This window comes from Gossypium arboreum, unplaced genomic scaffold (assembly GCF_025698485.1).
Source record: "Gossypium arboreum isolate Shixiya-1 unplaced genomic scaffold, ASM2569848v2 Contig00232, whole genome shotgun sequence".
NCBI classification, from domain to species: domain Eukaryota; kingdom Viridiplantae; phylum Streptophyta; class Magnoliopsida; order Malvales; family Malvaceae; genus Gossypium; species Gossypium arboreum.
This window is the reverse complement of record NW_026440348.1, coordinates 12,501-30,217: the sequence shown is the minus strand read 5'-3', so window position 1 is coordinate 30,217 and position 17,717 is coordinate 12,501. Positions and strand designations below refer to the sequence as shown.

Genomic DNA, 17,717 nt, shown 5'->3' with positions numbered 1-17,717 from the left:
AGGAATTATTTTGATTCAATCTTCTTGCCTACTCAAATTCTATATTTTTGACACCGACGAAACTAATCACACAATATTCACAGTTTTTTATCTCTTTGTGCGATTCAGGATATATTATCCGATTCCATAGATCTATGTAGTTCCAAAAAGTTCCATAGATCTATGTAGTTCCAAAAAGAATTTATTTATCTTATTATTAATCAAGGATTTCGTATATAGCTAGAACGACCTCACAAATTGCGACTACTAATTTGTTAAGAATTAATCGAATTGAAGCTATAGCGTCATCATTTGCTGAATCGAAATATCTGCGAGATCGGGATCGCTATTTGTATCGATTAAACAAATTGTTGGAATTCTAAAGTGATACATTCTCGCAGAGCCGTATATTCTTCTTGCTGATCAACGATGATTACAATATCAGGCAATCTCGTCATATATTTAATCCCGCCCAGATATGTTTGCAAGCGAGATAATTGTCTCTTCAACATAGCTGCATCTTTTTTCGGAAGACGGTTGAGTCCCCTGTCTTTTGTTCTGTTCTCAAGTCCCTGAACTTATGAAGCCTCGTTTCTGTAGAAAATAATTTGTTAACATACCACTGAGCCATTTTTTATTAACATAATGACACTGAGCCCTTATTGCAGCCTGCGCCACCGAATCAGCGGCTTTATTTTTGGTACCAACAATTAAGAATTGTTTTCCTTACTTGCTGCATCAAAACTAAATCACAAGCTTCTGATAAAAAACGAGCGGTTCTAGTCAGATTTGTAATATGAATATTCTTACGTTTTGCAGAGATATATGGCGCCATTCTAGGATTCCATTTCCTAGTACCATGACCAAAATGAACTCCTGCTTCCAACATCTCTTCCAAATTTATGTTCCAATATCTTCTTGCCATTTCTGTTTGCACTTCTTCTCTTTTTTAAGTAAAAAAGAGAGACAAGACACCCTGAAATAAATAATAGTTCCAATGGAACCTTTCTTCTACTGGGATTGGTCGTTTATCCACGAGCCAAGCCATTACTTTCTATTCGTTATTCTCTTTATTACTATTAACAAATTAACAACTCAAATGACCACAACAAATTATCTTAAGAATCATTAAATTCTATACCTATAAAAGAGCGGCCTGATGTATCATGTAAATTGTTTGAAATGCAAGAGTCAAATAATTCGGTGGTGGAAGAAAATATCTCTCATTTCTCCCCCGAAGAAATTCTTTTTTTTTGTTTCCAAAAGAATGTTGTTATGTTGCCGTGACCGGTGCACTAATCCTTTGAATCCGGTACCGGCGGGTATCATACCCCCAAGCACAACGTTTTCTTTCAGGCCTTTCAACCAATCGATACGACCCCGAGAGCAGCTTTGCTAAAACTCGAGCAGTTTCTTGAAAACTTGCTTCAGATATAAAACTTTGAGTGTTCAGAGATGCTCTCGTTATTCCTAATAAAACGGCTCGATAACAAATCGCTTCTTCTAAAGCACGCCCTGTTCGTTCCGCTCGCAATAATCCAATCAGTTCCCTGGTAAAAAACATTAGACATTCCATCTTCTGAAACCAATACTTTGATGTTATTTGACGTACAATAATTTCTATATGCCTATTATGGATCTGTACCCCTGAGATCGATAAACCTTTGGATCTTATTAACCAAAGAGAGACGACTTTGCACTATAGTTAGCTCAGCACCAATCACGAATCCTCAAGGAATTCCAAGAATTTTGTTATACATCTGTTCCAACCCTCAATTCTCTTTTCTAGGTTCATCGATATTGAATCAATCGAACGCACTTCTAACACTTGTTCCACTTTTGGAAGACCCTGCGTTATATCACCAGATCTCGATTTTTCATATATAAATGTAACTAACGTATCTCCTTCGTAAAGGGTTTTCCATAATGCCCATGGACAGTTGCTCCTGGAGTCGCTAAATAAGGCTTAGCTGATCTTATTACTATAGAATCAGCTTGAACAATAAAAACTTGACCTGATTTTAGGCGTGGTCCGCTTTTGGCTATACATACATTTTCACAAATAAACTGCTCAAGACTAATTATTGTGGACGTTTCTTCACAATAATTATGATGATAATGATGATGGGGAAAATACCAATTCAAATTGACTGCATTCAAAAAGATGTTACGGCATGGATCGAAATTATAAATTCTCCCATTTTCAGCTATTAAATAATAGTTAAGTACTTGAAAAGCCTGTTTTAAATTGTCAAGCTCAAAATATTTCGCTACCGAGGTCTGATTATGAGTTATTAAAGGGTAAAATGATGAATAAAAATTCGCAATTTTGGGGCTGTTCTTAAAGGACCCAATAAATTTTAATTGGAATTAGAGGATCTTTTTTAATTGATTGTTTTATCACATTGTGATATTTTACATCGTTGAATGGGCCCATGCGAAAACAATTAGATGCTGACAAAATTATCAAAGATTGGGATTCCTTATTTCTGTTCAAGAGCGTATGAATAGTTCCGTGATTTTGGCTAAACGATTGTTGAATCCTTGCGTTGGAATAAATGGAATAAAACGGATTTTATTGGTACGATCTGACCTATTATCAGAAATCAATTCTGAACCTGACGGATCATTTCTTTTTCTGATATAAAAAATATGAGATTTCACTAAGTCGATTCTTAGGAAATCTCGAATCAGACCATTTGTCCTTACTTCAACAAAGGAAGCACAGACCTCTTCGGCGAAAGAACTTTTGTTGTCTTGGTCCCAACTCAACACTAAACAAGTCCGAACTAGTTGAATACTTGTGTCAGAAATTCTCCGAGTCGGTTTGCCATTTCCATAAAGGATATAATTGACAGCTCGAAGTTGCATATTATCTTTTTCCTGAAATGGATCCTGGGGGAAGAGTGTTGCTAAATTTAGACCGTCCGGTATTTCATATGGGGTTACAGGTCGAACCAAAACAAAATACTTTTTCTTGGTAGGTGTGATCCGTTGGACATAGATCCATTTTTTCAATTTTTTTGATTCCTTAGAGTTTGTTTTGCCCGTTCCTGGTGGTATCAAGATGCCACTGTGTCGAGATATCTTATCTCTTTCTCCGGGAAAATAGATATTACCCGAAAAAATTTTCAGTTCAACTTTTTTTTTTTTCCACTCGGACCAATCCGCCCACTTGGCTTCTTGTATTTAAAGTGATTGGGGTATCTACTCCAATGATACTATTGTTCCGTACCATTATGGAAGAAGATTCGATAAAATATGCACTTCCTCGGAATGAAAAAATCGATCTACTTTCATTTGGTATTTTGGCTTAACCTTTTGACTCCTCGATACTCAATCACATCCTCCTTTTGACGATTGAATGCGCCCTAGAGTCCCATATTTAGTAATTCCTGAACTCTTTCTTCTGTATCGAGGATCGTCAAAAAAAGCAAGAATACTTTTTCTACGGAAAATACCATTTATGGGTATTTCCATCGAGATACCGGAATGGGAATGTAGCATTAGTTCTTTCTCTTGGTCTTGAATCAATTGAAATGGAATAATAAATCTATTTCTTCGTCTCTTTGCCAATAAATCAGCATTCTCGTGGAGAATAGCAGAATATATGAAATCACAATGCCCAGTACCTATTATTCGATTCAATTCTGAATAATCGTAAATCCTCTCTCTTTTTTTATCCGAAAATCCGAACTAAATAAGTTGTGTCTCACTTGATCATTATTCACTGAGAATCTAGAAATATATCTTCGTTCGGCAGAAAGATAATGAATGTTTATTTGATCTTGATCCTTGTGGAGCGAAAAAGGAACTACACTGAATTTGTACGAACCCCCTGATAATATCCACAAATGGCTTGTTTTTGGTAAGAGATGGACATTACTATATGTAAATTCAGGAATGGTACACATCGGTACTCCAGTGCATTTCTCTGAGTCAGAATAAATATGTTTTCGAACCTCTCTTCAAATTTAAAGTGTATGTTCCCGCGCGAATCTCAGCAATCACTTGTTCTGATTCTACATATTGATCGTTTTGAACTAAAAGAAAACTTTTGGTGAATAGTCACCTTATGTATAATATCTTCACTCTCAATAATTACATACAAGTCCTGATAACATAAAAAGCAGGATGCCCGTGACGTGTGCGTGTAGGATGAACCAAATCCTCATTGAATTTTATTTTTCCATTAAAAGGGCTCGGACATGTTCTGCAGTACCCCTGTAAATACTCCGCCGGTATGAAAAGTTCTAATGTTAGTTGCGTTCCTGGTTCTCCAAATGGATTGCCCTGCAATAATACCTACAGCTTCTCCCAATTCAACCAGGTCACCAAGGAGTGGGGCCTGACCATAACATAATCGACAAATCCAAGATGTACTCCTACAAGTAAAGGAGTTCGAATAGATATTGGTTGTGTTCGAAAGGCTCTGAATCGATCGATGCTTCCAAGCCCAATATCTTGATTTCGAATGGCAATGCACCGCGGACCCATATATATATCGTCCGCTAATACACGACCAATTAATGTTTGATAAAATTTTTCCGGAAGCGTCCTCTTTGAGGACTCACAGAAATCCCTCGGTGGTGCCACAATCTGTTCTACGTACAACAATGTGTTGAACTACTTCAACAAGTCTGCGCGTAAGATATCCAGCATCTGATGTTCGTACGGCGGTATCCACAACCCCTTTCGGCTCCGTAGCAAGAAATGATATATTCTGTTAAAGACAGTCCTTCGCGTAAATTGCTTTGAATGGGTAAATCGATCATTTGTCCTTGGGGATCCGACATTAATCCTCTCATACCTACTAATTGGTGCACTTGAGATGCATTTCCTCTAGCTCCTGAAAAAGACATTATATGGACTGGGTTAAACGGGTCAGTCATCCTAAAATTAGGATTCATTTCTTGTCGCAAATATTCACTTGTAGCATACCATATCTCAATTGATTGGCGTAATTTTTCTACCGCGTGTACATTCCCAAAATGATGGTGTTTTTCCAAAATCAAACTTTGTTGTTCAGCATCTTGGACTAGCCATCCCTTAGAAGGTATCGTTAAAAGATCATCAATTCCTAATGAAATGGATGTAGCAGTGGCTTGCTGGAAACCCAGAGCTTTTACTTGATCCAGGATGTGTGATGTATATGCCATTCCGAAGTGATCTATTAATCTGCTAATAAGTCGTTTAATGGCAGTTCCATCTATCACTTTATTGTGAAATACCAGATTGGCCTGTTCTGCCATAAATACCCCTTTATTCCGCTGAGTGGACTTCGCCAATGGGTTTGAGTCAATGATTGGAAAACTTCCTTTCTCGATCTTGATTTTGGTAGAAAGTCGGGTCAGAACTGGGGTCCTAGTTGAACCGGAGAGACCTGAATTCATATTGGTGTCATAGAATTTTTAGCTTAGATACCATATGATTGGGTATCATATGAGTAGGCCCGAAAAACCCTTGTATAGCTTCTTCGATTTCTCGGTAAAGAGAAATATGACCAACAGTGGTTCGAATGTATATACAAAGAATTTTTTTTTAAACTTCTACTATTAGATAATGTCCATAAATCTCATGATAGGTACCCGAAGATTCATAGTGAACTTCGATGGGAGCTTCTTGAAGCAATAACGCATTGCTCTAGTCGCCACCGGAGCCACAAAGGACTATCTAAATTGATTCTTTTCTGCCTATAAGCTCCAATCGCATCATAGGAATTACAAAAAAAGGCTCCCTTGTAGACTTATAGTTATTATCGTCAATTTTTTCATTTTGATAGCTTTTTCGATTCCATGGATTATACCTATTCGCACAAATACCTCGACGATTCCCACTCGTTAATACATAGAGCCCAATAAGCATATCTTGAGTAGGTACGGAAATGGATCCCAATAGCTGGAGACAAGAGATTCATATGAGAAAACATAAGTAAACGAGCCTCGCTTGCGCCTCTAAAGATAAAGGTACATGAACTGCCATTTGATCCCCATCAAAGTCTGCATTGAATCCCTTTACAAACTAATGGATGTAAACAAATAGCGCGTCCTTCCACTAAAATAGGTTGGAATGCCTGTATACCTAATCTATGCAGAGTAGGCGCTCTATTCAGCAATACAGGATGTCCCCGCATAACTTCTTGCAGTATTTCCCATACAATCGGCCCTTTTTCCCGAATTTTACTCTCTAGCAACTCCTATGTTCGGAGCAAGATGTTGTCTAATTAGACCGCGAATTACAAATGTCTGGAAAAGCTCTATTGCTATTTCATGAGGCAATCCACAGCGATGTAATGAAAGTGAGGGCCAACAACAATGACAGAACGTCCTGAATAATCGACTCTGTTTGCCAAGCAAAGTCTCGCGAAATCTTCCTCTTTGCCTTCAATTACATCTGAAAACGACTTGTAAACCTTATTATGACCGTCCTCATTGGTTGTCCGCGGATTCCATTATCAAGAAGTGTATCCACGGCTTTTGTACCAATTTTTCCTGACACATTACTAATTCTCTGGCGTAGATCTACTTGTTGTTAATAGATCGGTAAGAGTATTATTTCGATAGATAACTCTTCTATAGAGTTCATTAATATCCGAACTCATTAGTTTACCCCCATCTATCTGAATGATCGGTCTCAACTCGGGAGGAAGAACCGGTAATAGACATAAAACCATCCATTCTGGTTCTATATTTGTTCGAATAAAATGCTTAGCCAATTCCATGCGTCTAACCAAAAAATCCTTTCTTCTTCCAATTTTTCGATCTTCCCATTCATTACCCGTGAGGCCTTCTTCTCTAATTCTTTCCATTCTACCACCGAATAATCGATAAGAATTCGCAAATCTAGATCGGCTAATTGTTCTCGAATAGCACCTGCTCCGGTAGAAATTTCGCGACTTCGAAATGTATCGAAACCTTGGGTAGTAAAAAAGTGGATACTGTATTTCCAGGATTGAATTTCATATTCGAATGAACCTCGTAATCGTAAGAAAGTAGGTTTTTTAGCGATGGGCCTAGCAAAGAAAAAATTAGGATAGGGATTCTGCGGGATCCCCTCAAAATCGGACATGAGAGTTTCCTCTCATCCGGCTCAAGTAGTTACACCAAATAAAGATAAAGTAAAGGAGTTCTCGCTTTCAAATTCTAGAACCCCCCAAAAAGGTCTACTTTTTACTCAAGTTCCAAGAAACATTTCATTGATTGATTCTTCTTTATTGATTTAGATTTTCTTAATTTTTATTCAATTCAAAATTAGGACATAAATGAAATGTGAAATTTTGAGTAGTCTACTTCTCGAATGCTGAATCCTCTTAAATTAAAGGAGTGTCATAAGGATTTACTTGTCTATGTACCCTTCCATTCGATCTCTTAGGTCCTGCGGTACCTCGACGATTATACCACGATGCCCTTAACTTAAAGCCTAAGCCTATATGCGATGTATAGACTCCTGCAACCATGACATATTTGTTTCCTTGAACATAATTTCATTTCTTTCTAAAAGAACTAAAAGAAATGAGAACGGTTAATTCCACAAAAAGAAGTCTTTTTTCACGAGGTACAACTCAAAATTCCTAGTTATTTATTTTACTGACTCGACCATAGACCAATTCCCTTTTTATTTGGGAGTATTGAATACGCCCATAATTCTGAGCTTCATGTTACTCTTCCCAAGAGACATGTCAGATCCAGGGCATCCCAATTCGATTGAATGGGATGACAGTTTCTCATTCCTAATCTGTAAAATAATAATTTCGATCAAATCACACATCGCAGTATACTAGACCTCTAATTTTTAAGAGGTTTGTCTAAAAGATTGGCGATATAACTAGGAAGACGTTTCAAATACCATACATGAGTTACTGGACATGCCAGCCTTTATGTATCCCATTTGATATCTTCGTATCCGAGAATCAACAAATTCAACTCCGCATTGTTCACAAAATTTAGGGCCCTCCTTTGATTTCCAATTACTGATAATTTCCACAAGCGCAAATTCCACTTTTTATAGGTCCAAAAATTCTTTCACAAAATAATCCATCCTTTTCCGGTTTATTGGTTTTGTAATGAAAAGTATAGGGTTTTGTCACCTCTCCAACGGTTTCTCCATTAGGTAGGATTTTCTTGGCCCAAGCACTTATTTGTTGGGGAGAAACTGATCCAATTCGGAGTTGTTGATGTTTATATCGGTCGATCATAGAAGAAAAATTTGATTCATTCCGATTAAGCTTCCTTCCTATTAATCTGGAAGTTCTTCTCAGATACAAGGAAATGATTCAGTTCCAGAGCCAAAGATCGTAATTTTGACGAGCAATCGAAAAGATTCTGGAGCATCTTCGGGTTTAGGTATTGTTCCTCCAATGATCGTAGTCCCAAGTACTTCTTTGCGAGCTCTAATATGATCAGATTTATAAGTAAGCATTTCTTGTAAAATATGAGCAACACCAAATCCTCTAGAGCCCAAACCTCCATTTCTCCTACCTGTTGTCCTCCTTGCTTGGACCTTCCTCTAAGTGGTTGTTGTGTAACAAGTGCATAATGTCCACTGAACGCCCATGTATTTTATCATCAACTTGATGAATTAATTTCAAGATATAAGGTTTTCCTATTATAACAGGTTGCTCAAAGGGCCTCCTGTTCTTCCATCAAATATTCGGCTTTTTCCTGGATATTCGTTCAAATACCCATGGATTCGCTGTTTGCTTACTGGTTTGATATAATTCGGAAAACACTAGTTTTCTCGAAGCCTCTTGTTCATATCTCTCATCAAATGGTGCTATTCGATAATGTCTATCTAGTAGACTCCCCTGCAACCCAAGCGAGCATTCAAATAGCTGTCCTACATTCATTCGTGAAGGTACTCCTAATGGGTTGAAGACCATATCAACAGGTCTTCCGTCTTGCAAATAAGGCATATCCTGTCTAGGTAAAATTTTTTGAAATGATCCCTTTATTTCCATGCCTTCCGGCTACTTTATCGCCTACTTTGATTTCGTTTTCTGTGAAATATAGACACGAATCGTTTCCGGATTATAACTAGAACCCCTTTTTCTGGACCCATCTCACATCGATGACTCGACCCTCCCACCTATAGGTAATTTTAGACAGGTTTCCTTTGAAGTGGATACCTGAATCCCAAGTATGGCCTGTAATAATCTATCTTCTGGAGCATACGATGATTCTTTTCGCCACCTGAGGCGTTAATTTACCTACTAAAATATCGCCTGTCTCCACCCAAGATCCCAGCATCACAATTCCATTTTTGTCTAAATTGGTGGAGTAAATGGGCTTCTAGGTGCGGTATTTCGTTAGTGATTCTTTCAGGACCTTGGCTTGTCACATGAGTCTGAATTTCATATTTCGTATGTGAAAAGAAGTATAAATATCTTCATATACTAGACGCTCGCTAATGAGTACCGCATCCTCAAAATTGTAACCTTCCCATGGCATATAAGCTACTAGTACGTTTTGCCCAAAGCGAGTTCGCTATCAACCGTAGCGGCACCGTCCGCTAAAATTTGCCCCTTTTTAATGCATTTACCCCGCCGAACCCGGGCAGTTTGATGCATACAAGTATTTTTGTTGGAACGTTGATACATAACTAATGGAATGCCTAGAGCATCTCCATTGCCCGATAAAATAATCTTGTCAGTATCGGTGGAAATGATCTTTCCTCGTGATCGGCTATAGCGGGAACTCCTGAATCTAGAGCCACTTATGTTCCAACCCAGTTCCAACAATGCACTTCTCGGAACGAGAAAGCGGAACTGCTTGGCGTTGCATATTAGAACTCATTAAAGCCCGATTCGCGTCATTATGCTCGATAAAAGGAATGAGGGAAGCTCCAATAGAAAAATATTGAAAAGGAAAAATACTTCGAAGATGAACTTGTTCCCATGCAATAGTCAGGAATTCTTGGCGGTATCGAGCCGGAACAACCTGTTCTTCCTGAATACCCTGATTCAAGGCCAAAGAATTTCCTGCCGCTACCATATAATATTCATCTCGACTTGGGGATAAATAAAGCATCTGTGCTTTTTTTGATCTCTCAAAGATTTTATAAAATGGACTTTCTAGAGACCCCCAATGACCAATCCTGGCATGAATTGCTAAGGATCCGATAAGTCCAACATTGATCCCTTCAGACGTGTCAATTGGGCAAATGCGTCCATAGTGACTAGGATGGATATCTCGTATCCGAAAATTAGCAGTTCGCCCGGTCAATCCTCCGGGGCCCAAATAACTCAATTTTCTCCCATGCACTATTTGTGTCAATGGATTTGTTCGATCCAAAACTTGAGACAATGGGTGTAATCCGAAAAAGGATTCATAAGTGGTTGTTAATGGAGTCGAAGTTACCAAATTCTGAGGAGTCGGTATCAATTTATGCCTAATTGCTCCGCATATAGTTCCTCTAACTACATTTTCTAAACGAACCAGAGCCAATCCGAATTGATCTTGTAAGAGATCCGCTACAGAACGAATACGCTTATTTTTCAAATGATTCATATCGTCAAGTGTACCCATTCCAAATTTCATTCCAATCAAACGATCCGCAGCTGCCAATATATCTCGCGGTAACAAAAATGTATTGTTCTGAGGTATATTAAGATTCAATCTCTGGTTCATATTTCGTCGACCAATCCTTCCTAATTCACATCTTTGCTGAAAGAATTTCTTTGTAATTCCTTACACAAGGATTCAGAAAATACCGGATCCCCGCCTACACAAGAAATTGTTGATAAAACTCCAAAATGGCATTTTCTTTTGACCCAATTTTTTTTTTTTCCTTATCGGTCAGGAAAGACAAGAAAATCTCAGGGTAGCAAACATTCTCTAGAATTTCTCTTAGATTCGAACCCATAGCTGATGATAGAACTAGAATAGATATTTTCTGTTTCCTACTTACACGAGCCCATATCCTTGCTTTTCTATCAATCTCTAATTCTAACCTCCCTCCCCAATCTGATATTATGGTACCAGTATAGACCGAAATTCCGTTATGATCCAATTCTGATCGATAATAGATACCGGGGCTTTGCAATATTTGATTGATCACAATTCTGTATATTCCATTTACTATAGAAGTTCCGAGGGAGTTCATTAAAGGAATGTTTCCAATAAAAATTGTTTGTTCTTGCATATCCTTACTGGTTTTCCAAATTAATCCTGCGGATACATATAATTCAGAAGAATATGTGAGTGATTCATATACAGCATCCCTTTCTTTTATCAACGGTTCCACCAATTGATATGTTTCCACAAATAATTGAAATTCAATTTTTGCTCTGTATCTTCAATTTTGGAAACTTATAAAGTTCTTCTGTTAAGCCCTGATCCATGAACCCACAAAATCCTTCAAATTGTATCTGATTCAACCCAGGTATTGTAGACATTTCCATTTTCATCCCCGAGCATTTTGAATTTCCCATTTCTCAAAAAAATCCCATTCTTTTTTCATTCTTCATCGAATCCTACGAATCGATCTAATAATGATGGAATTGAATTTCTATTCTGTTTACTGAATCACATGAAATTTTATCTAACTCCATATACCATATAATATATGTGGAATGTATGAAATATGAAATGCGTATGAACGGAAGAAGAAAAATTATACTCAAATTTTAATTTATATTTATAACAAACAGATACAGAAAAGAATTGATAAATGCCATTTAGCCGCATGGAGTTTTGTTTTGTATAGAATATAAAAAAATAATTCAATTTCTACCATTATTATGATATTACATATTCCAATCCGATTGAATACCAGAAAAATGAAAAGGAATTCTGATTTGATCTGTTCGTTGAGATAAAGACAAAATAATCATAAAATATATATATAGGGAGAGTTGATTTTTCTAGCGCTTAATTTTTTCATGGACTCCATTGTTCAAAAACGATTCGCAGAGAAGATAGATGTTTTTACCCATTTTTTAGTTTTTATTTTTAGTAGAATATTTAGAATATGATTGAAATGCGTATGAAAAGGGCTTCTATTTATTAAACAGGTGCAGATATAGCGTTTCTATTTATAGCTCTTTCTTTATTCCATTATAACGCTCTAATGGAGACAAGACATGGCGTACTCTATCAAAATTCTATTTTTTCTTTTATTTTAATCTATTCAATGAAAATTGAAACATTAATTTCTTGCTGATTCCCTATGGACATCATATCTAGATAGATAAAAAATCCTGTAGATAACTATAACTGTGTAACAACTTATGCTCTGGGGTTTATATAGACTGATAATTGCTGTTATATTATTATAATATACTTGAAATTAAGAAAGTTTTTTTATTGAAAAAAATCAATTTAGTTATGTATCCAGTTTTATTTTCTTATACCATTAGAAAAGACAAGTGAAGAAGAATCGTCCATAAATTTGCAGTCAATAGTTAATGGTTCCAATTTATTTGTCCTGAATTTTTACTTTTGTAACTGAGAATCCACATTTTCTTTTCAATAGAAAAGAAAGGGAAAGTTTTAGATATTGTGTGTCTTGAGATACTATAACCAATTGAAGGTATGGATCCGATCTAATTGACTAGAAAATCGAATTTAATAATTTAAATAGTACCGTAATTTATTTAATTAAATTAAATATTAAATAAATGGATTTAATAGAAATTAAATAGAAATAGAATTAAATAGAATTTCTAATTTCTAATTCGAATTTCGAATCCTAAACTAAAATAATAATAAATAAACAGAGAGCTCTTGTTCTTATTCGAAACGCCGCGTGATCTTTAACCAATTCTGCGCTTCAATATAATTACCAGGAGTAAGCGCTATAGCCTGTTTCCAATACTCAGCGGCTTGATCGAACCAAGCCTCCGCTATTTCAGAATCCTGTCGAATGGCCTGTTCTCCCGGTCGAAATAGGCGGTTCAATTCCTTCCTTAGAACTGTACTTGAGAGTTTCTCACCTCATACGGCTCGGCAGTCAATTCTTTTGGTATCCCATTTTTTACCCTACCATATATCCAATTGAATGAGATTTCATAGATCTATTGATTTGTCTCGGGTTAACCAAAAGGGTTAATTACATGAGTTTCAAACTCTAATTTGGATTAAATAATAAGTTTTATCTTTTCTCCCACCTTCAGAATAAAGCATAGGCATTTCGGGGCTGTCGTCCGTTAGATTTTTCTGAAAGGTAACTATCTCGGTTTCATATCATATAGAAATTTATATAGAATCCTTGAAAAAGACTTCTTCCTCATAAAAAAGACTTACTGTCTTTGGGATCTGATGCTACACCGCTGCTCAATAACTTAGGGATCGGCCTCATTACATAAGTCGATTCCTAATTTTTATCTCATATCATGACATAAATAAGCAGTTCTTATTTATTGTATCGGCTCAAAACCTCGCTAATTGATCTTTACGGTGCTTCCTCTATCAATTAGATCTTTATCCATAGAATAAAGTATCTAGGCATATATATTCTTCATATTTCGACTTCTATGAAGTTTCTTTTTGTTACAGCTGATAAAAATCGTTTTTGGACGATGCAATATGTAGAAAGCCTATTTTTTTCTAGTATTTTATTTACTAGCGTGTTTATTTACTAGCGTATTTATTTACTAGCGTATTTGCTCTTTCTTCTTTTTTATTTCTATAGTGAGATAGTCGCACGTAATGACAGATCACAGCCATATTATTAAAAGCTTGTGGTAAGAACGGGTTTCGTTCTAGTGCTCGAAAATAATATTCTAAAGCTTTTGTATGCTCTCCATTACTTGTGTGGATAAGGCCTATGTTATATAGTATATAACTTCGATCATAGGGATCAATTTCTAGTCGCATAGCTTCATAATAATAAGATACTTGTATACAGACGGATGAAAGTCTCTGAGTGTTCAGGCATCCAATTAATATTAGATTGATAGATAATTGGCTTTTACTTAATGAGGGACACCAAAAGAAAGAATAAGTCTTATTATTGATACATGTGAGTAACATTTTTTGATACTTCCAAAAGTGTTACTGCGCATTTTGCTTGTGCTTAATGGTTCTCGATTTTACTCGAAATCATATAAGAGCTTGTTATAAGCGGATTTATCGAAGTGATTCATCAACGGTGGCGTGTCACACCCCTTTTCTTTTGACTCTGCGCCAGTAATTACACTATTATTAGTGAACAATAATGGAAAAATTGAATTCTTCATATTTGTTTCATATTCATAGAGATAGGGACATAATACACATGGATATAGTAAGTCTTGCTTGGGCTGCTTTAATGGTAGTCTTTACATTTTCCCTTTCACTCGTAGTATGGGGAAGAAGGGCTCTAGGGTACTCCTAATTGGGGTTGAGGAATCAAACCGTATCAATTGTTTTCTAGATCGTTTTGCAAAGCCTTTTTATTTTAACTATTTTATTAGTCTTCATTTCGAAATTTTGGATTCTAGTGGAGTAATGTATTCTATGAATAACACCTTTCAATCAAAATCAAATAAACATTTCAATAATCCCCATGTTCGTATTTCGAAAGTAAAAGGGATCCGGATGATAGGCAATAAAAAAAAAGAATTCTTCCTAAATTTTCTATTTTGATGAACCAGCTCTTACCAGAGTTATGAACGGACAATGAGGGACAAGGAACCCCCTTTGTTTTCTGTATTTGCTTGTTTTTATTTCCCCCTCTTTACTGTTCAAAGAGAAAAAGTCTTTTTTATTTAATTTCATTTTAATAAGATCTTGCCTTAGTGTAGTCACATATTAGACACTTACCCCCTGTTTTATTTGAATTTCATTTATGAAATGCTTTATTGACTCATTTCATATCATGGATCAAAGAAGTTAAATTCAAAATCGGCAGGGTATACCCTTTTTTCGAAACGAAATACGAAGAAAAGTTACCATAGAACTCTTTGGATCATCTGTCAGTTGCTCAACGAATTACTTTGGAATGTTCAAAAAAGATTACTTGGTTTTCTTTTTTTTTTTATTAATTTAATTAATATATGCCTATTCCATTCCATTTTTCCTTCATTTCTGATTATTTTAATAGGAATCTCGGTATCCACCAAAAAAATCAAATCCATGAAATGAAAGAATTATAAAATCGTAAGACTTGCCTTTCAATTATTTCAGATTAATTGAAATCAACACAAATAAAATAGATCAAGCGAAGAAATAAAATTGAGATACTATGTACAGTACATATCTTTAATTGATATCGACATGTATGAAGATACATATTGTGGATTCATCTATATTAAGCTTGTATCTTTCATTTACAATAATAGATATAGATAGTATGGTAGAAAGATTCATATTTTTTTCTACCATACTATCGAGTTTTATAGGATACTGCTGATTCTAGTCCATTCATTTTATTTAAGACGTGAGATTTGAATCCTTTTTTCTTAACTCCTTGATAAAAGTCAAGTTTCATTCAAATTAATCACTTTGACTGACAGTTTTACGTATATTATAAGTAAAAAGCGGTAGGAACTAGAATGAACAGCGCTGTAGCAATAAATGCGAGAATATTTACTTCATAATTTCATTGTTTTTTTTATCGCAATAACTCGGATTTAATCCTATAGAGATGATAAATTTGTCGCTTGTAAATTCAATGCAATGACTTACATTTCAATGACATCGAATCGGATCAATATCATGAATAACAATATCTAGGCTATCAAATCGATTCACCGTCGAGAATTGAATAGTATAACATAGGAAGATCTTTATCCACACCGAATACAAAAGTGATGCCTGGTCCAATCAAAAGAATTCCTTTATTATATATATTCTTTTCCACCTTTCTTTCGATAATCTACCGCCTTCCTTGTACAATCATCTGATGATGTATCATCTGACTGCTTTTCCACTTTCACCGTTTACAAATAGTTTCCAAATAAACCCAACAAAAAAAAAAGAGAAAGGAAAATAAAAAAAAGATAAAGATATCGTTGGGAATGAAATTCTGTCATTTGTATCCCTTGACAGAAAACGGAGGGATCTATTGATGTTTTAAAAATTTTATCCGTCGGGACTGACGGGGCTCGAACCCGCAGCTTCCGCCTTGACAGGGCGGTGCTCTGACCAATTGAACTACAATCCCAGGGAAATAAAGAAAAGTGTACAACAGAGATAGTCTTATGATTTCATTCAAGCCATTTTCTATTTAGATTTTAGATTCGAAGCCGGGTTGTAACAAACAAAGGCGCGAGTAATATATTGATATCCATACGGTATGCACTTTGAGGAGAGCGACGCGGATTACTAGTTACTAGGAATCCTTTCGTTATTGCCAAATAAATCGATCAATAATCAATTTGAAAATGAAAACAAAAAAGAGTCTTCTTTTTTGTTTACTTTACTCTTTTTCTTTTCATTAAACTTTCTATTTAATGATCCTGATATGAATCTAGAGCGTTATCAAGGTCATAATTTATGGGAACAACTAAATAAATAGAACAAAATAAAAAACAAATAGCGGTAGGGATGGATATATCACAAAATTGGACTTTTTTTATTCTTCCCTAATTTTTTGTTTTCTGGAAAACAAAATACAAAAAATGGGCATTTTAGGTTATGGCGGATCAGCGAATTATTGGGCCGAGCTGGATTTGAACCAGCGTAGACATATTGCCAACGAATTTACAGTCCGTCCCCATTAACCGCTCGGGCATCGACCCAGGAAGAATCAATTCTAGGTTTATTGATAATCCATGATCAACTTCCTCGTAGTACCCTACCCCAGGGGAAGTCGAATCTCTGCTGCCTCCTTGAAAGAGAGGTGTCCTGAACCGCTAGACGATGGGGGCATACTTGCCTGACTGCGACTATACTATGCTCATAGTATGAGCAGTTTTTGAAATTGTCAATATAATGGAATGACTAGAGCGAGAGCTTTTTCCATCTTTTATGATTTTCCATTTTAGATTCACGATTTATACTCAGTAAATCATTCATCGCCACTCTATTCGATATAGAAATAAATTAGATAAATTCAATCTATTATATAAATATTTATTAGAAATAAATAGATATTATAAAAATAGAAATAAATAGATATTATAAAAAGAAACTAGATTATATTAATAATACAAAGTATAAGATCAGTGATTGGTTTATAAACATAAAAAGGAGTTAACCTTCATTTTTCCACTTTCATTCATTGATTCACTCATTATTACGACGAGACAGGCATGTTTTATCTCACACTAAGCCGGTAAATTAACAAAAAGTAATCGGGAATTTTTGGAAGAGGCAGCAAGAAGTTATCGAAAATTATGTGTGTGTGTTTTTTTTCTAAAACTAAAATTGTCGGTGGACAAAGCAAATCCCTTCATCACATGTTTCGATAAAATAGATTGGATCTATGTCGAATTGCTAAGGTACCTGTATTAATCAAATAAATGAATTTCGTTCTGTTCTGATAAGCCAATTATGATTGGCCTTGAAACAATTCATTGCATTGATATTTATCAAACCCAATACCAATAAAACCATTTTACCCTCTACACGTTAAGTAAATTAGAATTTCATTCCTGAGAGCTACTAGCCACTATGAGTCTACTGCATATACTATATATATAAATAGATCTTATCCGTCTACTAATTCATTCAGTAATTGAATCGAACCGCCCTTTTAACTCAGTGGTAGAGTAAATACGGTCAAACTGATAAGTTCGGCTTTTGATTTTTTTTTTCATAAACTCCTATGAAATGGTAGTATTCATATTGAATACTAGGATGTTGTTTTTATTGGTA

The 17,717-nt window shown here is 35.6% G+C and overlaps 2 non-coding genes and 3 pseudogenes across 2 annotated transcripts; all 5 read right to left on the bottom strand.

Moving 5' to 3' along the window:
- Window positions 1-196: 196 nt before the first annotated feature.
- LOC128288562 (30S ribosomal protein S2, chloroplastic-like) lies at window positions 197-904 on the bottom strand (annotated as a pseudogene).
- Window positions 905-1,001: 97 nt separating this feature from the next.
- LOC128288565 (DNA-directed RNA polymerase subunit beta''-like) lies at window positions 1,002-5,260 on the bottom strand (annotated as a pseudogene).
- A 2,696-nt stretch (window positions 5,261-7,956) lies between these two features.
- Window positions 7,957-11,662, bottom strand: LOC128288561 (DNA-directed RNA polymerase subunit beta-like; annotated as a pseudogene).
- Window positions 11,663-15,988: 4,326 nt separating this feature from the next.
- On the bottom strand, window positions 15,989-16,062 carry TRNAD-GUC (transfer RNA aspartic acid (anticodon GUC)). Its single transcript has one exon. It is a non-coding gene; the product is annotated as a tRNA-Asp (tRNA).
- Window positions 16,063-16,555: 493 nt separating this feature from the next.
- Window positions 16,556-16,639, bottom strand: TRNAY-GUA (transfer RNA tyrosine (anticodon GUA)). The gene has a single exon. It is a non-coding gene; the product is annotated as a tRNA-Tyr (tRNA).
- Between the last annotated feature and the right edge of the window lie 1,078 nt (window positions 16,640-17,717).